Source organism: Trichosurus vulpecula, chromosome 1 (assembly GCF_011100635.1).
Source record: "Trichosurus vulpecula isolate mTriVul1 chromosome 1, mTriVul1.pri, whole genome shotgun sequence".
Lineage (NCBI taxonomy): Eukaryota > Metazoa > Chordata > Mammalia > Diprotodontia > Phalangeridae > Trichosurus > Trichosurus vulpecula.
This window is the reverse complement of record NC_050573.1, coordinates 448,082,656-448,101,156: the sequence shown is the minus strand read 5'-3', so window position 1 is coordinate 448,101,156 and position 18,501 is coordinate 448,082,656. Positions and strand designations below refer to the sequence as shown.

General features: G+C 43.9%; 1 protein-coding gene across 1 annotated transcript in view; it reads right to left on the bottom strand.

Moving 5' to 3' along the window:
- CKMT2 (creatine kinase, mitochondrial 2) overlaps positions 1 to 9,944 on the bottom strand; it is a 51,942-nt gene extending 41,998 nt beyond the window's left edge. Inside the window, exon 1 of the mRNA XM_036742376.1 lies at positions 9,715 to 9,944. The gene's annotated coding sequence lies outside the window, so the exon portion shown is untranslated. The remainder of the gene's footprint in view (positions 1 to 9,714) is intronic.
- Positions 9,945 to 18,501: the final 8,557 nt, after the last annotated feature.

Genomic DNA, 18,501 nt, shown 5'->3' with positions numbered 1-18,501 from the left:
TATTTACAGAGCACTGGCCTAGAGTCAAGAAGACTTGAGTTCAAATGCTGTCTCAGATGCTTACTAGCTGTGTATCCTTGTGCAAGTCATTAATCTCTCTTTGCCTGTTTCCTCAACTCTAAAATAAGGATCACAATTTCTCCTCTCTCTCAGGGTTGTTGTAAGGATCAAGTGAAATAATATTTGTAAAAATCACTTAAAACAGTGCCCAGCACATAGTAGGTCCTACACAAATGCTTCTTCCTTTCCCATTACAGATTTAGTGACCTGCTATTAACATTCTCAATTCAGAGTCAAGTCTCTCAGATGCCAAGCATCCTATGATTAAAGCACAGAGTAAGCTATGTTGAAGTCTCAAATATTCACAAGGTACCTAAGTACCAGCCTTGGTACATGGTGCAAAGCCTTGCCATGGATGCTAGTCCTCCTTGGCTCCCCATCTCTGGCCCCAAAGAATGCTTCCTAAATGGGAATGAGCATGAGGCCTTTGTTCACTGTGGGCCCAAGGGCCTGAACTTGAATCCTCAGTCAAGATGGTAAGTGAATTGGGCCAGAACTAGGAGTATGCGGGAGGAAGCTCCAAAAGGTCTGAGCTGTTTGTTAAACTTTCACTGTGAGCATTTGTATCTCAGAAATCAGCAATAAATAAGTAAATAGATAGATAGATAGATGAATAAATGAATGCATGAATGAATGAATAGATATACATTTTTTTATAATCTGCAATCACTGCAAATTAGGTTTTATTTATTGTTCTGTAGGTTGTCTAGACTTGAGAAAGTGATGGATAACATCAAAGATAAAGATTAAACTTAAAGTGTGTCTGATGCACATTTTTTCCCAAGATTGTTAAACTTTTGCTGGCACACCATTGGGTAGACCCAACTTGATACTGTACTTTGGCACAACTGATACCAGTAGAAATGCCAGGAAGATGATAGGAAAGCCCAACGCTTAGAGACAGCAGCAAAGAAGAACAGAATGAGGCTTTTTTTTCACATCAATCTCGACAGGTAAAAGTCTTTGAACCACTTCCTATCTTGAATTCAAAGCTAGCCTCAGATGCTTAGAAATTGAGTGACCCTGGGCAACTCACCTCTGACTCAGTGTGTTGGCAACCAAAAATGGGCTCCTTAGCACTTAGTCAACAAGTGCCCTTGACTAGTTTGGCTTTTTCCCCTGAACTGAATACTGTTTGTATGTTGGACTGGAGTAAGCTTGTCGGCCCCTTCACCTTGCTTCCCTTGCTTAAGCTGATGGAAAGAACCTGTGCTTTCCCAGTCAACCCCTTCACCTTGCTTAAGCTGATGGAAAGAACCTGTGCTTTCCTGGTCAACCCCTTCACCATGCTTAAGCAGAGTGAAAGAACCTGTGCTTTCCCCGGCGTACCTTATATCCGGTTTCTTATATCCGGTTTCTTATATCCGGTGGTTCCGAACCTTTCAGACATGTTCATGATCCTCTTTGATATTATAAACTCTGCCCTCCTAATACACTCAGTTTCCTCAACTGTAAGATGGGGATAATAATAGCACCTGCCCCTCAGGGTTGTTACCAAGATCAAATGAGATAATATTTGTAAAGCCATTAGCACAGATCCTGTATACAGTAGGCACTTAAAGGCATTTCCTTCCTTCCTATACAAAATGAGACTTCAAAACCATAATAATAACACTTTTACATTTACATGGCATTCTAAGGTTTGATCTTCCTGGCAACCCTCATCTTATTATTTGGAAAGGCTGCTGGGGTGAGGCCCAGCATCTTCCACCTTCATATGCAGTCCATCATTTCCTGCCACCACCTCATAGCCAGCCTCCTCAGGTGAGGAGACATTGGACCCTGTTTCACAAGCAAGACCCTCCATCTCTTGGCTCCAAGCATTTTCTCTGCACTCTCCCTCTTCTGTTCCCAACTATTGAGTGCCCTGACTTCATTTAAGCCCCATCTAAAAATCCCACCAACTACAGGAAGCCTTCCCCAACCATCTTCATTCCAGTGCCTTCCTTCTTTTAATCATCTCATATCTCCTAACAAGGACCAATCCTGTTGACAACAGAAAATTGCTACTCTTCAGTCGTGTGACACATTAATGCCCCTCTCTTCTGAGGCCTGTCTTTCTGGCTGGGGGCAGAATTGTTGGAATGGCGCATTTATAGTCTTCTCGCCCTCCCCCACCCCACCAATTCCAAATTGCTGGGAGGTGGCCAGGTGCCCATCAATAATGCTCTGGTTTTGTTGAGCTGGCTTCCTAACAAAGGTTCTTTCTCTTCTCTGACATTCTAGAGAATGTATTGTCTATAACTGAATTCCCATCTTAAATGCAGGCTCCCCAGACTTTCCTAGATCTTTTTTTTTCTTCCAAAGCTGAATAGAAAGGTCCACAACCACCTGGCTCCATCCTCATGCTCTCCACTCCCATTCCAAGCTCACAGCCCAGTCACCAGGGCTGAAGCAGAGACTGGGGAGGCTGAGCTTGTCACTGAGAGCATGTGACTGCTCCTGGGGAGTCAGGAGCCTGTTCTCATTCTCTGGCACGGGGCTCCTTCCAAAGCAGCCTGTGGATGGCTCTGGATGCCTCTGCTCCCTCAGGCTACTGGATTCAGGTGCTGAATGTTCTGGATGCACTGCATTGGCTTCTCTCCCTCGGGCTTCTTTCTTTCTTCTCTCTTTCCAGTCTCTCCCCTACCCCTCATTTGTTACCATTCTTTTTCACCCTTCTCTCACTCAAGAAAACAGATGGTCTTGGAAGTCCTATTTGCCACCAAGCAGCTGCTGAGAGAGCCATACTTACTCTCCTTTCTCAGTTGATTTCTCCCACTTTCATTTTCCATCCATTCTTCTTTTTTTTAACTTAATTAATCGATTGCTTGATTAACTTTAAGCTTTCAACATTCACTTCCATAAGTTTTAAATTTTCTCCCCCTCCCTCCAGTCTGATATGGTCTCCACACATACATTCCTATTAAACCATTCTTCTTTTCTTAGTCTCTCTCCACCCCTTGGACTCTCTTCTCCCACTTCCACCATCATTCTATTAATCTCTCAATTGCTTTGAAGCCAAATGGTTCACAGTATTAGAGATTTTGTGCTGGAGGGGACCTGAGAGACTATGTAGTACAACAACCCCCCCCCCCCATTTTACAGGTGAAGAGACTGAGGCCCAGAGAGGTAAAGTGAATATATGGAAAAATAAAGAGAAATCCCTGCACTGAATGTGAGTCCACGAAAGAAAAAGATTACAAAATGCTAGCTTCTACACCCACCCACACTTCTGACTCCTACATAACACCTTTTATTTCCATTATCCTTTTCCGTCCTACCCACACTCCAAGTCACAGATTGTTTTATAAGGGACATCACCCCCAGACAGCTATTGCTTGACCCACTCCTAAACTGTCTCAAATGCTGGAGATTCGGAGGAAAGTATACACAGGGAGACAGTAGCACATCCACCTGTTTGCAGCCTCCAGCTCCCAAAGGCCACCCTCCATAAGAACTCAACAGCCTCAGCTTCCTGAATTTCAAAAATCTTGTATAGCAGCCAAAAGGTTGGATCAGGCAGGTTTTTTTTGGATTTGAGACCTTGACTCATTTTAGGTAGGAGTGAGGAGATAGCTCTGGCATATCAGAAAGAAGAGGAGCTATCATTTCCTGTTTTATTTTTTCCCCTTTTAAGAAAAAAACAGTGTAATCTTTGTCCCTGAGCATGCCTCCTATTAGATATGAGGCAGCCAAGAAAGCCCAGTTCTGAAGCTGGGTGTCTGGACACCCTGACGTCCTGGATCACAGTGGCTTTGGTTTCTGGGCACCCTAGATAGTGGGGGGGGGGGGGGGGGGGGGTCATGGCTTCCTTTGATACTGATGACTCGGAAAGTTGTATCTGTTCTCAACCATGTACCTGAGCGTTCCTAGGAGGTGCCTTGCACTGGGGGTGGGAAGAGAATCGTGTGAAGTCCAGGTCAGAGTGAGCTACCAGAAAAGGGTGGAGGTCCTCAAGCTTGGAGCCGTTCCACAAAACAGGCTCAGCAAATTCCTGTAAGGCCAAGCCATGAGGCAGTGTTTCCAGGGGGAACATACATTCGCTGTTCCCCTCCCACCTCTAAAAGTACAGAGTGTACACGTTACCCTTCAGACCACTAAGCCCATCTCTTCTTTGCCTCTTATGAGGTGACAGGCTCTGGGCTCCATAAAACTTGAAAACTATAAGCAGGTGTGTGCCGGTAAATGTTTAACAGCTGCTCCATAGGAGGAAATGTACACACAGCACACTTTTAAATTTAATCTGCATTATTAAAATTGTCTCCCTTTAATTTCTTAAGTCTAGACCAATGGTGTCAAATTCTCCGAGCACTTAGATTTTTTTCTTGGTAAATCTTTTTTATTCGCTTAAATATAAAACGAGAAGGAAAAAAAAAGAACATTGCCACGTACACAGCAGAATATGAGAGGAAAAAAACAAAAAAAAACCCCAAAAAAAGAATATAAGAGAGGATTCGATATAAAACAATAAATTACCATGTCAAGAAAACCTGTATAATAAGTACTATGCATTGTTTTCAAAGCAACGGCTTTTCTTTTCCTTGCAGGTTTTTTTTTTGTTGTTGTTGTTCTCTGCTGCGTATTTTTTACTTTATTTTCTTCCCTCCCTAACTCCCCCCCAAAGAAGGCTACAAATAAATTCAGATACACACACACACATACATACACACACATACACATATACATACATATCATACACACAGGCGCTGATACACATATGTAAGCCCATACTGTGCATATTCCCACTTGTCTCTTTCTCTAAAGGTGGACAGCACCTTCATAAGTCCAAGCCTTTCCAGGTTTTTCTAAATCAGCCAGCTTATCATTTCCTACACCACAGCAATATTCCAGCCCCATCACCTCCTGTCTGAGAGATGATCTATGAAAGTTCTTCCCCCAATTTTCTGCATTCCTTCTATCCTTGGCTACATTGGTTTTATGACCACTTAGTTTCAAAATGTAATGTTGTCTATGTTTTATTGTATTTTTATTTATTTTATTAAACATTTCTCAATTATTAGGAAATATTGTATTTTCATTTATTTCGTTAAATATTTCCCAATTACATTTTAATCTGGTTGCTGCCCATGAGTGTTTGCCATCCCTGGTCTAGGCAATCAACAAAACAATAAATCAAACTTGGATTTGTAGTTTGCTGTTTCTGAGATGTAAATGCTCACACTGAACATTTAACAATCACCTTAAGCTGGTCAGAGCTGGCTCCAGCACACCTCGGGTTGCAAAGAAATGGCCCAAGGCAGAATTCGAATCTTAATTCAGGTCTTTTGACTCTTTTGTGTTCTTATCACTATGTCCCATGGGGTAGGTGGTAGATCAGAACACAAGTGCTTAAACTATCTTTTATTTGTTCTTGCTCTGCTACCTCTAAGTTTTCCCTCATAAAATCGGAAACTGTTTGGGGTAAACAGACTATAGACATTAGAGTAGAAACGTCTCCCCAAGAGAATAAATTTTTAAGACAGTGGAAGCCAGGCTGGCTCAGCATATCATGGGATCATTTATCCAGAAAGTTTAGATATAGGACCTGTTTCTCTCTCTCCCTCTCTCTCTCTCCCTCCCTCCCTCTCTCTCTCTCTCTCTCTCTCTCCCTCTCCCTCTCTCTCTCCCTCTCTCTCTCTCAGCACAGTCTTTGCTGGCAAGACCCATAACCAGGGCAGGCATGACCCAGGAGTCACCTTCAATGCTGGACAACATTTACCTCCCAGGGCCGTTGGCTGGGTGAGTGGCCACTCCCATTGTGCTTTATGTGAGGCTAACATGGATTCTGTCTAATTTGACCAAAGACTGAATTCTCAGCAGACTGTCATTGAGATGTGAACCAGCTGCGAAGTAGATGAAATCTGCCTTCTGGCATTCCCTCCACCTCTGGTTTTTGGTGCTGTCCTTTAGGAATCCAGGGATCTTCCCAGCAGCTTGTTAATATCTGTGGATCTCCTACCTGTTCCTGAATCAAAATTTACCTTTCTTGTGTCCCATTTGCCCAGGGTCCTGATGTCATAATGGGCACTCACAGAACCTAATGGCTACCTTTCCAAATGAGAGATGGCAAGGTGGAAAGGAAAGATTACTGGGCTGAGAGTTGGAGATTAGTGTCTGAATGTCACTCTGCCCTGTATTAAGAACATCACCCTCAAAAAAATCTTTTAGCCTTAGCCTCAGTTTCCCAATCTATAAAATGGGGACCATAATGCATACACTACCTATCTTTGAGGTTGTTGTGAGGTAAGGGCTTTATAGAAGAGCTATGCAAACTGTAAAGTACAACAATTATTACTCTTCTAAGTACATATTTTTCATTTCAACAAGGTCTTTTTGTAAAATGGGAATTAAGGAAGAGGAATTAATTCATACCAATATAACCCTACTGTTGTGAATTTTACACTTCATGGCAAAGCATGATGAGATGCACTGCATACCTTGGCATGAGTACCTGGTGGGATAATTTTCAACATGTGGACAGGGAGGGAATGGAATAAGCATTTACTATGTACCAGACAATGTGCTAAGCTCTTCACAAAGATCTCATTTGATTCTCACAATCCTTTGAGGTAGGTGCTATCAGGATCCCTATTTTATAGTTGAGGAAACTGAATCAGACAGAGGTTAAGTGACTTGCCCAGGGTCACACAGCTAGTAAATATCTGAGGCCGGATTTGAACTCAAGCTTCTTCTGTCCACTTCACCATGTAACTTGGCCTTTTAGTCTTCTTTTCCCTCCCACATCATAGCCTCTGGCCCATACCTACATAGGGTTCGAATGCCACACCTAAGGCTTTCTCTTTTGAAACTATTTTCTGTTTGGAACGAGCACTAACATAGGTTAAAACAAGGGACTGGGCCTATGGCAAGAGGTATACCAAGGGCACATCATGCCCAAAGGTAATCAGTGAGTACAGATAGTGAGTGACTTTACCATTACCAACAGCGTGATGCCAAAGGCTGTGGAAACAGAGTCTGACCAGCCACCTGCTGTCCTGTGAATAGCTAACAGAGTCTAGGGAAGGCCTGACGGAAAGGAGAGGCCTGAGGAGGAGGAAGTGAAGAGATTAAAGAGTTAACTTAACACTGAAGAAATGCTCCTGTACAAAGATCTGCTTCAGCAGTTATCTGGCCCGGATGAGGGCAGGAGGATGAGGCCCGGCTGGCTGGCATTTCTCTCTGTGTGCACTTGGTTAGAAGTGAAAGGATGCCTGCAGAACCACAGACAGCAGAAGTGACATTTCTAGAAATAGAGATGGTTTAGACATCGTAGCCTCTTCATTTGGGCTGGGATTAATTGACACTCCATGTGATTCTGACTGACATTGAAGCAAGGTACCAAAGTCACGTAGAACATGCACTTGGAAGGTTCCAAAGGGAAAACAGAGCTTGGATCGATCTCTCTCTCTGTCTGTCTCTCTGTCTCTTTTTCTCTCTCTTCTATCTCTATTTCCATCTCTGTCTCTGTTTGTCCGTCTTTCTTGTCTCTGTCTCTGTGTGTGTCCCTCTCTCTGTCTCTCTGTCTCTTTTTCTCTCTCTTCTCTCCGTCTCTATTTCTGTCTCTGTCTCTCTGTCATCTCTCTCTTTCTTGTCTCTGTGTGTGTCTCTCTGTCTGTCTCTTTTTTGCTCTCTTCTTTCTGCCTCTATCTCTGTCTCTGTCTCTCTCTGTCTCTGTCTCTGTCTGTCTCCTTCTCTCTCTCTCTCTCTCTCTCGTCTCTGTCTCTGTGTGTGTCCTTCTTTCTGTTTCTCTATCTGCCTGTCTGTCTCTCTGTCTCTTCTCTCTCTTCTCTCTGTCTCTATTTATATCTCTGTCTCTATCTGTCTGTCTCTCTCTCTCTCTTGTCTCTGTCTCTGTGAGTATCTTTTTCTATCTCTCTGTCTCTTTTTTCTCTCTCTTCTTTCTATCTCTATCTCTCTCCCTCTCTGTGTCTCTCTCTGTCTCTTTCTCTCTCTCCTGTCTCTGTCTCTGTGTGTGTCCTTCTCTCTGTCTGTCTGTCTCTCTGTCTCTTTTTCTCTCTCTTCTTTCTGTCTCTATCTCTGTCTGTCTCTCTTTCTCTCTCTTGTCTCTGTCTCTGTGTCTTTTTCTATCTCTCTGTTTCTTTTTTCTCTCTCTTCTTTCTATTGCTATCTCTGTCCCTCTGTTTCTTTCTCTCTCTCTCTTGCCTGTGTGTGTGTGTGTCCCTCTCTCTGTCCCTTTTTCTCTCTCTTCTCTCTGTCTCTGTTTCCATCTCTGTCTCTGTCTGTCTGTCTGTCTCTCTCTGTGTGTCTGTCTCTCCTTTCGCTTTGTGTCTCTCTCTCTGTCTCCTTTCTGTGCGTCTCTCTCTTTCAGCAGATGTCCATCCAAATCCAAACACACCTTTATTTGAGTCTTGTCTAGGGATAAAGCCTCAAGTACACACATAGCATTTTGTTATGGCTCAAAAGGAAAAGTAACAGGCACTTGTTGGAAACAAAATACATTAAGAATCAAGAACAGTTTGTCCTTTTTCAACACAGCGAAAAAGGTTTTTTGGTTCATCATGAATAAATTAGCAATTCTAATCATCCAGTCTATAAACATAATATATCAATCTATATCAATGATGTTGTTTTAACCGGTTTTAGTTGGGCCCATCTACTCTGCAGACAAGTTCTTTAAAGGACATTTCCTTTTGAAGGCCTTAAAATGAATAAAAGACATATGACCCTAGACACAGAGCTGTAAGAGGCCTTAGAAGTCATCTAGCCTAAACCTTCATCTTACAGATGGGGAAACTGAGCCTCAGAGAGCTCAATGACTTGCCCAAGGTCATATAGCTGGGATTTGAGCCCAGGACATCACCTTTTCCTTTTTTAAAAAATTTAATATTTTGGGTCTCCCCACTCAATTACAGGTAAAAACAACTTCAACATTCTTTTTTCCCCAAATTTTGAGGTGCAAATTCTTTCCCTCCCTTCCTATCCTTCCCCCCCAACCCCCCACCCACCACTGAGAAGGCAAACAATTTGACATAGGTTATATAGGACATCACATCTTCTAATGCAGGTTTGGAGCAATTTTTTATATGCCCTTCTTTTTTTTCTAGCATTGAGGAAAAGTATCCCCAGAAATGGATAATCAGTCATGATAAATTGTGGCCTCATGCTACTGAGGCAAAGTATTTTGAAATTTCATTTACACAGAATGCAGCGACATTCAAGCTTCTCTTTCATTTACAAAAACTATCAGAACTTTTAAGGACAGACCAGAAGAGCAAAGCTCCTGGTCTCTCCATGGTATTCCAGCAGGCAGCTGTGTTCCAGAATTCTCACACATTGCTCAGATACAGCAGAAATAGGGAAAGGCTCAGTCTTGTGACTGATCTCCCCCTCCTCCCCTTCAATCCCTACGTCCTCTAGCTTCTCCTCCTAAACGTAATCTTATTTCTCAAACTAGTTCCCTTTGCATATTTAACTCAAGCCTGCCTTGGAGAGCCTTGGAGCATCTCTGAACCCTGGGCTAGCAGCACTGTTGAGGCTCTGCAGTCAGCTCCCCTCCCACCTCCATTCATCCCCAGGCCCCTGCCTCAGGTGCACTGGCCACTTGATGAATATCTTTCAGGGGGAGGCTACTCTTCACTCTGAGTTCTCAGAAATTTCCCAGCTCTGGAGAAAAATAAAGAGAAATAAAGCAAGTTTCCTGATTTCACTGACCTTGAAGCCGGAGTCAGTAACACACGTCCTGCTGCACCCAGTCAGCCAAGAAGTGTAACATGATCAGACAGGGAGCACAGGCTGTGAATAGGCTCAGGAAAGGTGGGGGCAGGGGAGCAGAGGACGCCATTGGCCAATTCCTGCCCTCCTTGATGGGACACTTGTTCCCACAGTTGTGCCCTTGAGAGCATCAGCTGCCTGTTCTGATGATATCAACACCACCACTCTCTGGAATCTACTGTTCCCTTCACCCCTCAATAAATAGAAGACTGTTCAGTTGAGACAGAATCACATTTTACTCCTCAGTCTTGGCTTTAGAATTCTTCTCTATCCTCATAGAATCTTAGAACTTGAGTGTTCAAAGGGACCCAACAATTCAACACCTCAACAATTCTTCTCTATCCTTATAAAATCTTAGAACTTGAGTTTTCAAAGGGACCCAACAACTCAACAACACAATTCATTTGATAGATGAGGAAACTGAGGCCCACAGAGTCAAAATGATTAAACATAGAAGTAGAAAGGACCTTCAAGGTCATACCATCTTGGAACCATAGAATTAAGGTTGCAAGGAATCTTGGGGGCCATCTAGTCCAACACCCTTGTTTTATAGTTAAGGGAACTGTGGCCTTTCTAGAGGACCAGGATGATAGAGAGCCAGAAGAGCCCTCTAAGTCTAGTAATTCTTTATGTAACAGGGCACTGGTGATGAAGGACTCCTGGTTGTGGAGAAATTCTCCAGGATTCCTTTCCTTGACCACTGACCTTGGGACCATCCTTAGGGATGGTGGGGGAGGGATACCAGAACAGTTGTGTGGGGTCCAGGGAACAGCCATGGTGGAGCTGAAGAGCAGAAGCCATGGAGCAGTCAGTGGTCATCAGGAGATTATTAATGCTGAGGCCGTTTGGGCAGAGCATGCAAGAGTCCTGTCCAGATGTATGCCAGGTCACAGAACCTCCCACCCCCTCCTTGCAGACCCTAAGGCAGGGATTCTTCATTTTCATCCTCCCCTTTGGTGCCCTTTCTTCTTTCTCTCTCTGGAAAGAGAGACTGAATCCTTTTCTTTGGTTAAGAAAAAAAGTTTGTTTTTCTTTATTTAAATATCACTTTGTCTCTTCAGCGAGTAATGTGAGGAAAGCTCTTAACCACTTGTATTGTTAATCGCCTTGTATTATTGGGAATGCAACAGGAAGAGGCTGTTGGGGGTTGTATCCTGGGAGAAGAAGGATGAATTTAAAACTTTGATATTTTGCCAAATTGCTCTCTCTGGCTGGGGCTCAAAGCTATTGAAGAGAACTATTGATTCATTTTTACAGCTTCTACAAGGGCAGAGAGAACATTTAATGCCTGATCCATCCAACTCAATGAGTTAGAAAGGACAGCGGTGTGACATAACTAATACTGAAATGTTGTGTATGATTGTACATGTGTATCAACTTACTAGCTTAGGGAGGGGAAGGGGAGTGAGGGAGCGAGAGAATTTGGAACTCAAAATTTTAAAAAATAAATGTTAAAAGTTGTTTTTACAAGTAATTGGGAAAAAATAAAATGTTATTCAGGAAAAAAAAAGATAGTGGTGATTGCAACTAGTTGGGCTGACATTGAGGTGGGGCTTCCATCATCTTCCCAGACTTGGCTTAAAAGGAAGGTTACTCCCAAGGGGAGAAGGATTCTGGCCCACAATAAGGTAGTGTGATGGTAAGAGTACTCAACAGCTTTGGGTGGCTCTAACCACCATCAGCACATCTCTGGATGGGATTACTACAGGGTGTCCCTAAAGTCTGGACACATAGGAAATCTCATTAACATCGCATTAACTGTTTCACTGAAGACTCTGTGTTGTTCGGTGACTTCTTTTTCTGGGTTTTGCTAAAGGAGAAGGTGTACTCAATGAAAATCACCGATGCAACACACTTGATTGAATGCATAAAGAGCGAATGTGCTAAAATTGACAGAAATGTGGAGTTACTGCATCGAGTTCACAGGAATCTTGCAAAGCGCATCAACCTTTGCATCACAAATGATGGAAACCATATTGAAGATGCTATTTGTTAATATTCCAATTAAATAAAATGTTGTTGAAAATTGCATTCATTTTATTTCTTGAAAATATGCACTTTTGCCTATGTGTCCAGACTTTAGGAACACCTTGTACAACTGACATGTACTCACTCCCGTTGCCATACACACCGAAAAACATTGGATCCCTTTGAACACTGAAGTTCTAAGATTCTATAATCTTTGTCCAAATTTACCATCTTCTTTGCTAGTTCCTGGCTGTGGTGGGCTAGGAAGACCCATGGGCCTTGGTCATTTTTCTTGGATGACAGCTTTTCTAAATATATTCTTAGGTTTATAACGAGTCAGTCACCTAGCATTTATCAAGTACCTACTATGCACTAGGTATTGCTAAGTTCTGGTGATACAAAGAAAGGCAAACAAAGAAACAAAAACTAGCAACCTTGCCAGGTGGAGATACCATAGGTTTTGGCTCCATTATGAGACACTATCATAACAAGGCTTGGTAGCAGTCTTCTCTTCTATAACTAGTTTTCTGGTGCAACATCCATGCAGTCCAATCTTCTTAGAAGTGCTGAAGGTTTTTTGAGCACCTTCCCTTTTGCTTGGGGCAAGGGGTCCTCCAAACCTGTAGAATCACTGGGTGAGATGACCTTCACAAAGCCAATACGGAAGAGGCCTATAATATTGCTTAGAACAGGCCAGGTCAGCAGGTTGAATCTCTAGTGAGGTTCAATCACTCAATTAAACATTTATTAAACTCCTACTGTGTGCCAGCCACTGTACCTAGGTGCTGAGGGATACCAATATAATAAATACAACAATCTCTGATTGCAAAGAGCTTACATCCTAAAAGAGGAAGACAAAGCTATTTCTTTTCCCCATACTTTGAAAAAAAAACACTTCAGGCATAGGTTGGGAAGGGGTGCCCTAAAACCCAGACTGTCCTTTGCATTTTGTTTTCTAATTAGTATTCTTTGCAAACTGGAGTCCAGCAATATTATGTCATATTTTTTCTTCTCAGTTCAGTTACCTAAAGTGGATTCTTGTACCATTCCAGAGGGCCAAGCAGGATCCCTGTTAAAAATAATCCAGCTTAGGACAATCAACACAAACTCAAGGGGAAAGGTCACCTATAAATAGCAATGACCAGTTGAAATCTTGGACAACAGCCACGCCATTTAAAACGGGTCCAACCAGGGGCCCCAGGTGACTGTCACATGTCCAGTCTCCATTGCTACCAACTTATAACTCTTTTTCTTCTGGGAGTTCCTCTCCTCCTGGCATAATTAAGAATGGATCTAGCAGGGGATTTTATCTCATGAATAACCATCTGCTTTACTTGATTGTCCAGCTGGCTTGCTGATGAACTCATTTCTAGAACTATCCTGCTTTGAATTCTCTGCTATAGCTTGGCTGGCCAAAAGTAGAAGAGGCAGCCTTGTCTAGTAATTGTTCAGTTATATACTAAGACTCATTGGCCTACAGGGTACCTCACAATGACATTTATACCTTATACCTGTTTCCTTCAGGTAGCATTTGTTGTCATACAATATCTCTGGTCATTGTTGGGGAATTCTTCAACTCAGGGGTCCTAATGTCTAGGGGACCCCAAAATTCAAGGGCATGCAACACAGGTCCTGCCTCAAATGAATTTGACCCAAGCTTTCTTTCAGTCAAAGACAAGGTTTATTAAAACACCAGTTGGGACAGGTGAGATTCTAAGAATCCACACTGTTGTTGATGAAGTCAGGGAACCATATGTTGAGGTTTCGGGGTGCTCAAGATCCCAAAATACCAAGATGCCAGTTCCCGCTCTAATGAATTCGACTCAAGCCTTCTTTCAGCAAAAGAGAAAAAAAAGTTTATTAAAGATTCCCCATATTGGATAGATGCTAAAAAGTCTGAGCATTTGTGACACTAATGCCAGTGGGCCAGATTAAATCTGAGCTAGATTGAATCTGAGCCACCTTCATGGAGGCAAGATAAGACTTACATACAGAAAGATTGTGAGAGGGATCTAGGGTAGTCAAGTATGGGATGGAGGGGTTTAGGGAATACTGGAGTGAGTGGGGGACTGGGGTGAGGTCAGACTCCAGGGTGGGAAATGGCTGAAGGCTACCTGGAGATGACAGACAATAGAAGTCCAGACTTGGGCATAAATATTTTTATAGGATCAAGGGTGGAAAATCTGGAGGCAATCTGGAGGTAACCAGACAATGGAAGGCTAGGTTAAGCTATTTGGGCATGAAAAGCCAGATTAAGTGGGAAGAATTCAGGGAGAGCTCAAGGGGGTTCCCAGAGTCTATATCCTTTCAGTATCATTCCCCCCTCAAAGGAATGGGACCCAAATTCCTTTGGGGCAAGGGGCGAAGATCTCAGCTCTTGAAACTGCTTCCTGCTGGCAAGGGGTGTAGAGCTGTCCCTGCCTCGATGAGTCCCATTCAAGGGATACATAGTCTGAACAGTCATCCGGAAGGTGGTGGCTTGAACCCTGGAGGAGACAAACCTAGCAAGGAGGTTGAGCAAACAAGGACTAAACAAGCAGTATAGGAGTATAGAGAAAGGACCATTTCCTTGGCATAAAAGACAATTTCCCTGGAGGAAATTAAAGATAACTATTTCATACCTAGCTCTCCTAACCACTTGTGCTGTGTACCACACTGCTTTGGGGTTCAAGAGTGTGTAGCACACTCGAAGAATTAGGTCAGGGGTATCTAAGAGCAAGGCTTGATATTTGGTGAGCCTATGGCTAGCCAGCTATTGGTGGTCCTCTGCTTCCAGGATGCTCTGAACTCAATAGGGAGTCCGAGCTTCTAAGGGCTTGTCAACTAGAGGTTTAGAAGCTTCCTCAATTAGAATGGCTGTAGCAGCCACGAAGTCTATTTGTTTAGAAAAATAGCGAGCCTGGGGTCAGGTCCTAAGGACTGGATTAGGACCTCCAAAGCCTGTCCTCTCCTTTCATCAACATGCAGAGTGAAAGGTTTTTCTAGATTAGGTAGAACTAATGGTAGACTGGTGGTCAATTTAGTTTTCAAAGTCTCAAAAGTCCAGGTCGGTGCCCCACTCTAGGAGTGAGTCAAGGCCTTGGGTAGCAATTAATGGTTGCAGTCCCTCCCAGGTCTTGGGCTTAAGTGGATATTGACTGCAATGGGCAAACAATTTAGGATCTTGCAGGTGAACTATGGTTGGGGTGAAAGAAATAGTTCACCTAGGAATTCCTTGATCCCAAACAATTGGCTCAACTGTCTCCCACACTTCTGCGGGAACATGGGGAGGTCTGGTGAACAGAGGGAAAAAGAAGATGGGAGGCTTAACTAGAGAAAGTTGGCTCCCCAATTTCACCATCAGGTCTCTTACCAACAAGAGGGCAGGACCAGAAGAGAATGTAAGGAAGGAGTGTTCAAACAACAGATCCTCAAGTAGGCAGGGGAGGGTGTATGTCTGGAGACCTCCCTTAATTTTCCCTTTGATGCCGATGGGTTGAGGGGAGGGGAGGGCCAGAGTAATCAGTTAAAACAAGAGATAGTAGCCACGATAAAGTGGGCAATCTTACTTTCAGCCTTGATTTTGCCCAGGGCTCAGCAAGAGAGATGGAGAAAGTAGGAGCACTACCAAACCCCAGGCTCCCCAGTCATTCTGAGTCTTGAGAAGACTGGAGGACAGGGTACTGTGGGATGGCTCTACCACTTTTCCAACTTCTGGGACAACCCTTTCTCCATCGTCTCTCTTGGTTACATCTTGGGCATGGTCTTGGAGGTATCAGTCCTGGGAGCTTTCTCCAGGGTTGCACCCTAGAGGGGCACTCCTTGGACCAATGACCATCCTTATGGCATTGAAAGCAGGTTTCCTCACTGCCCAAGTTGCCAGGCTTCCTCCAAGGGGGTGCCCTGGAGGGGCACTCCTTGGGTCTTTTCTTGGCCACGGCAGCAGCCAAGAATTGAGCATGTTCCCTGTCTCTAGCTCTTTCCTTGCATTCTCTGTCCCCTGCTTTGACTAAGTCTCTGTTGTTAAGGACTCCAAAGTCCATCTACAGTAATTGGGCCTGAGGTGTTTGGGGTCCCATAGTCAATTTCTGAGGTTTCCTCCTAATACCTGGGGAAGACTGATTAATGAAATACATGCTAAGGATTGTTGCCCCTTCAATAGAATCAGGATCTAAATTCATATATTTCTTAATAGCTTCTACTAGTCAGTCTTGGAAATTTTTTGAAAATTTATTTGCTTTTGAAATGCCTTTCTTAGACCTTCTAACAGGCAAATTACCATATGATCTCTCTTTCCCCTATCTTCACTCTTTTGATAATCCCACCCCAGGTCACTAGTAGGAACAGCAGCTGTTCCTGGGGGGTATTTTGTTAAGTCATTGCTAGCCAAATGATTGCCAAATTTTTGGGCTTGTTCTCAGATTCTCCTCTTCTCCTCAGTGGAACAACAGGTGGAGAAAAGAATATGCAAATCGCTCTAAGAAAGCTCGAATTGTAGGGACAGATTTCCGAGAATCTCCCCAGTTTCTCTTTAACTTGAGTGGGATCCAAAATGGAAAGTGAAACATGCACTCTGCTTGTCAGTGAGGCAGGTACTTCCTTCAGGAGAAAAAGCCCTGAAGGTGCTGTGGGGCAGGGGCTTGGGAAGGGAGATATGAAGTCCCATTTCTTGTGAGAGAGGGGCTGGGGAGTGCTGGCTGAACTGGATTAGACTGCAAGGCTGGGGGGATCCAGCTGGCAGGGGAAAAGGTCAGCTGGCACCTGAGAAGGGGAAGGGGTCAGAGGGGGAGATGCCTCAGACACTGCCATGGGGGCAAGTCCTGAGGCCAGAACCTGAGTAGGAGTCACTTCCGTGGAAGAGGCCGCAGAACAAGGCACTCAGCAAGACCCATGGCTGGGACCTGAGCAGCTGTCACCAATGGGGGAGGTGCCATGGGAGGAGATGCAGGGTAGGAGACACGGACGGTGGAGGAGGCAGGACAGGAGGGCTGGGCTAGATGAAAAGGGAAGGGAAACCAGAGGAAAGAGGGGATGGCCAAGGATGAGGGGGCATGGGAGGCAAGGAGGCTCAGGGAAGGTTAGGGAGCAGCAGGAGGGGCTGGAGCTGAAGCCCTGGGGGCCATAAGGGACTTATTCAAAATATCCTGTTGACCGTCATTGCCCCTTTGTGGCACAGCTCTAGCTTTGAGCATCTTACAATCTTTTCTGAGGATGGGGTTCTGAGAGAGCTCAATGAAAGCCATTATGTAGGAAACCTCTATCCATTTTCTTTCTCAGTGGCAGTATAATTCTAACTGCAAGAGAGTAGTATGTTTTAAAGTCCCAAAAACAAGCCATGCTTTGTGGCCCTCTAGGTGATACTGAGGCCAAACAGTATTGCAAAAGAACACCAACTTTTTCTTTTTAAATTCTTTAGAGAAACTAAATTTTTCCCAATTTTGTAAAAGACAACCCAAAGGCGAACTTGTAGGAATTGAAAAGGATTGACCCATTATAGGTGTAGGGGCTGGAAGTCCCTTCCTCCATAAAGGAGAATCTAGGAGTAAGCAGCAAAAAACAAACAAAACAAAACAAGACAAAAAAAAACCACAAAAAAGTGCCTGAAGTTTTCCCAATTTCTTAGCACTGAGAGAATTGAAAGAATGGGGCATACACTTCTGGATGGGGCATCTGTCCTTATCCTCCATCCTTCAGAAGTTGTGCCCAGGTCCATGGCCTCCAACATAACTACTGGACCAAGAACCTGAGAGCAGCAGGCTGAGTACAAGACAGCCTCTTAGCTGTCTGACCTACTGGGACCTGAAAGGTCAGGCCCCAAAACACCTCCAAGGTACTCGGAGAGCAAGAAGGGGATAGGGAGAGGGCAAAGCTTACATACCTTCTAGTCTTGGCTGAAGAAGAATTTGAGATTAGCAGTTTTTCCTGGTCAGGGAACCATATATTGAGGTTTGGGGTTGGTCAAGACCCCAAAATACCTACATGCCAGGTCCTGCTTGAATGAATTCAACCCAAGTCTTCTTATAGCCAAAGTAAAGCAAAGTTTATTAAAGATTCGCCATATTGGGTAGAGTCTTAAGAAGCCTGAGCATTTGTGACACTAAGTGGGCCAGATTCAATCTGAACTAGACTGAATAAGAGCACCTTCATGGAGGCAAGATGGAGCTTATATACAGAAAGACTGTGGGAAGGATCTAGGGGTGGTCCTGAGGTGATGGGAGGAACGTCTTGAGGAGGAATCTAAGGAGGATCTTGGTGGGACTGGGGTAACTAGAGGTCATATTCCAGCAACCAAGAGAAGGGGATTTTGGTGGATCAAAGGTGGGAAGCAGCTGGAGGCAATGGGGACAATGCAGGGCTAGGTTGGTTTTAGGGTAACAGAGCTTTGGGCCCAGCGATAATGGAAGGCTTGTGGCCTCAGGTGAAGGCCAGATCTAGTGGGAAGAATTCAGGGAGAGCTCAAGGGGGTTCTCAGAGTCTATATTCCATCAGTATCAGTAACCTATACCCCATCATTGTGACACTTGTATTGACCAGCTGGCCAGACCGAATCTGAGCGTTGGTATCACTAATGCAAGTGGGTCAGACTCTTAAAGAATTTGAGCATTTGTGAAGCTTGTATTGACAAGCGGGCCAGATTGCATCTGAGCCATTTGTCACTCTTAAGGAATCTGAGCACTTTAATGGAAGCAAGATGGACCTTATAAATAGTGGTCAAGGAGTGGGAAGATCTGGATGGGAGTGGACAAGTAATCTGGGGTGACTGTGAGAATGGGTTTAGAA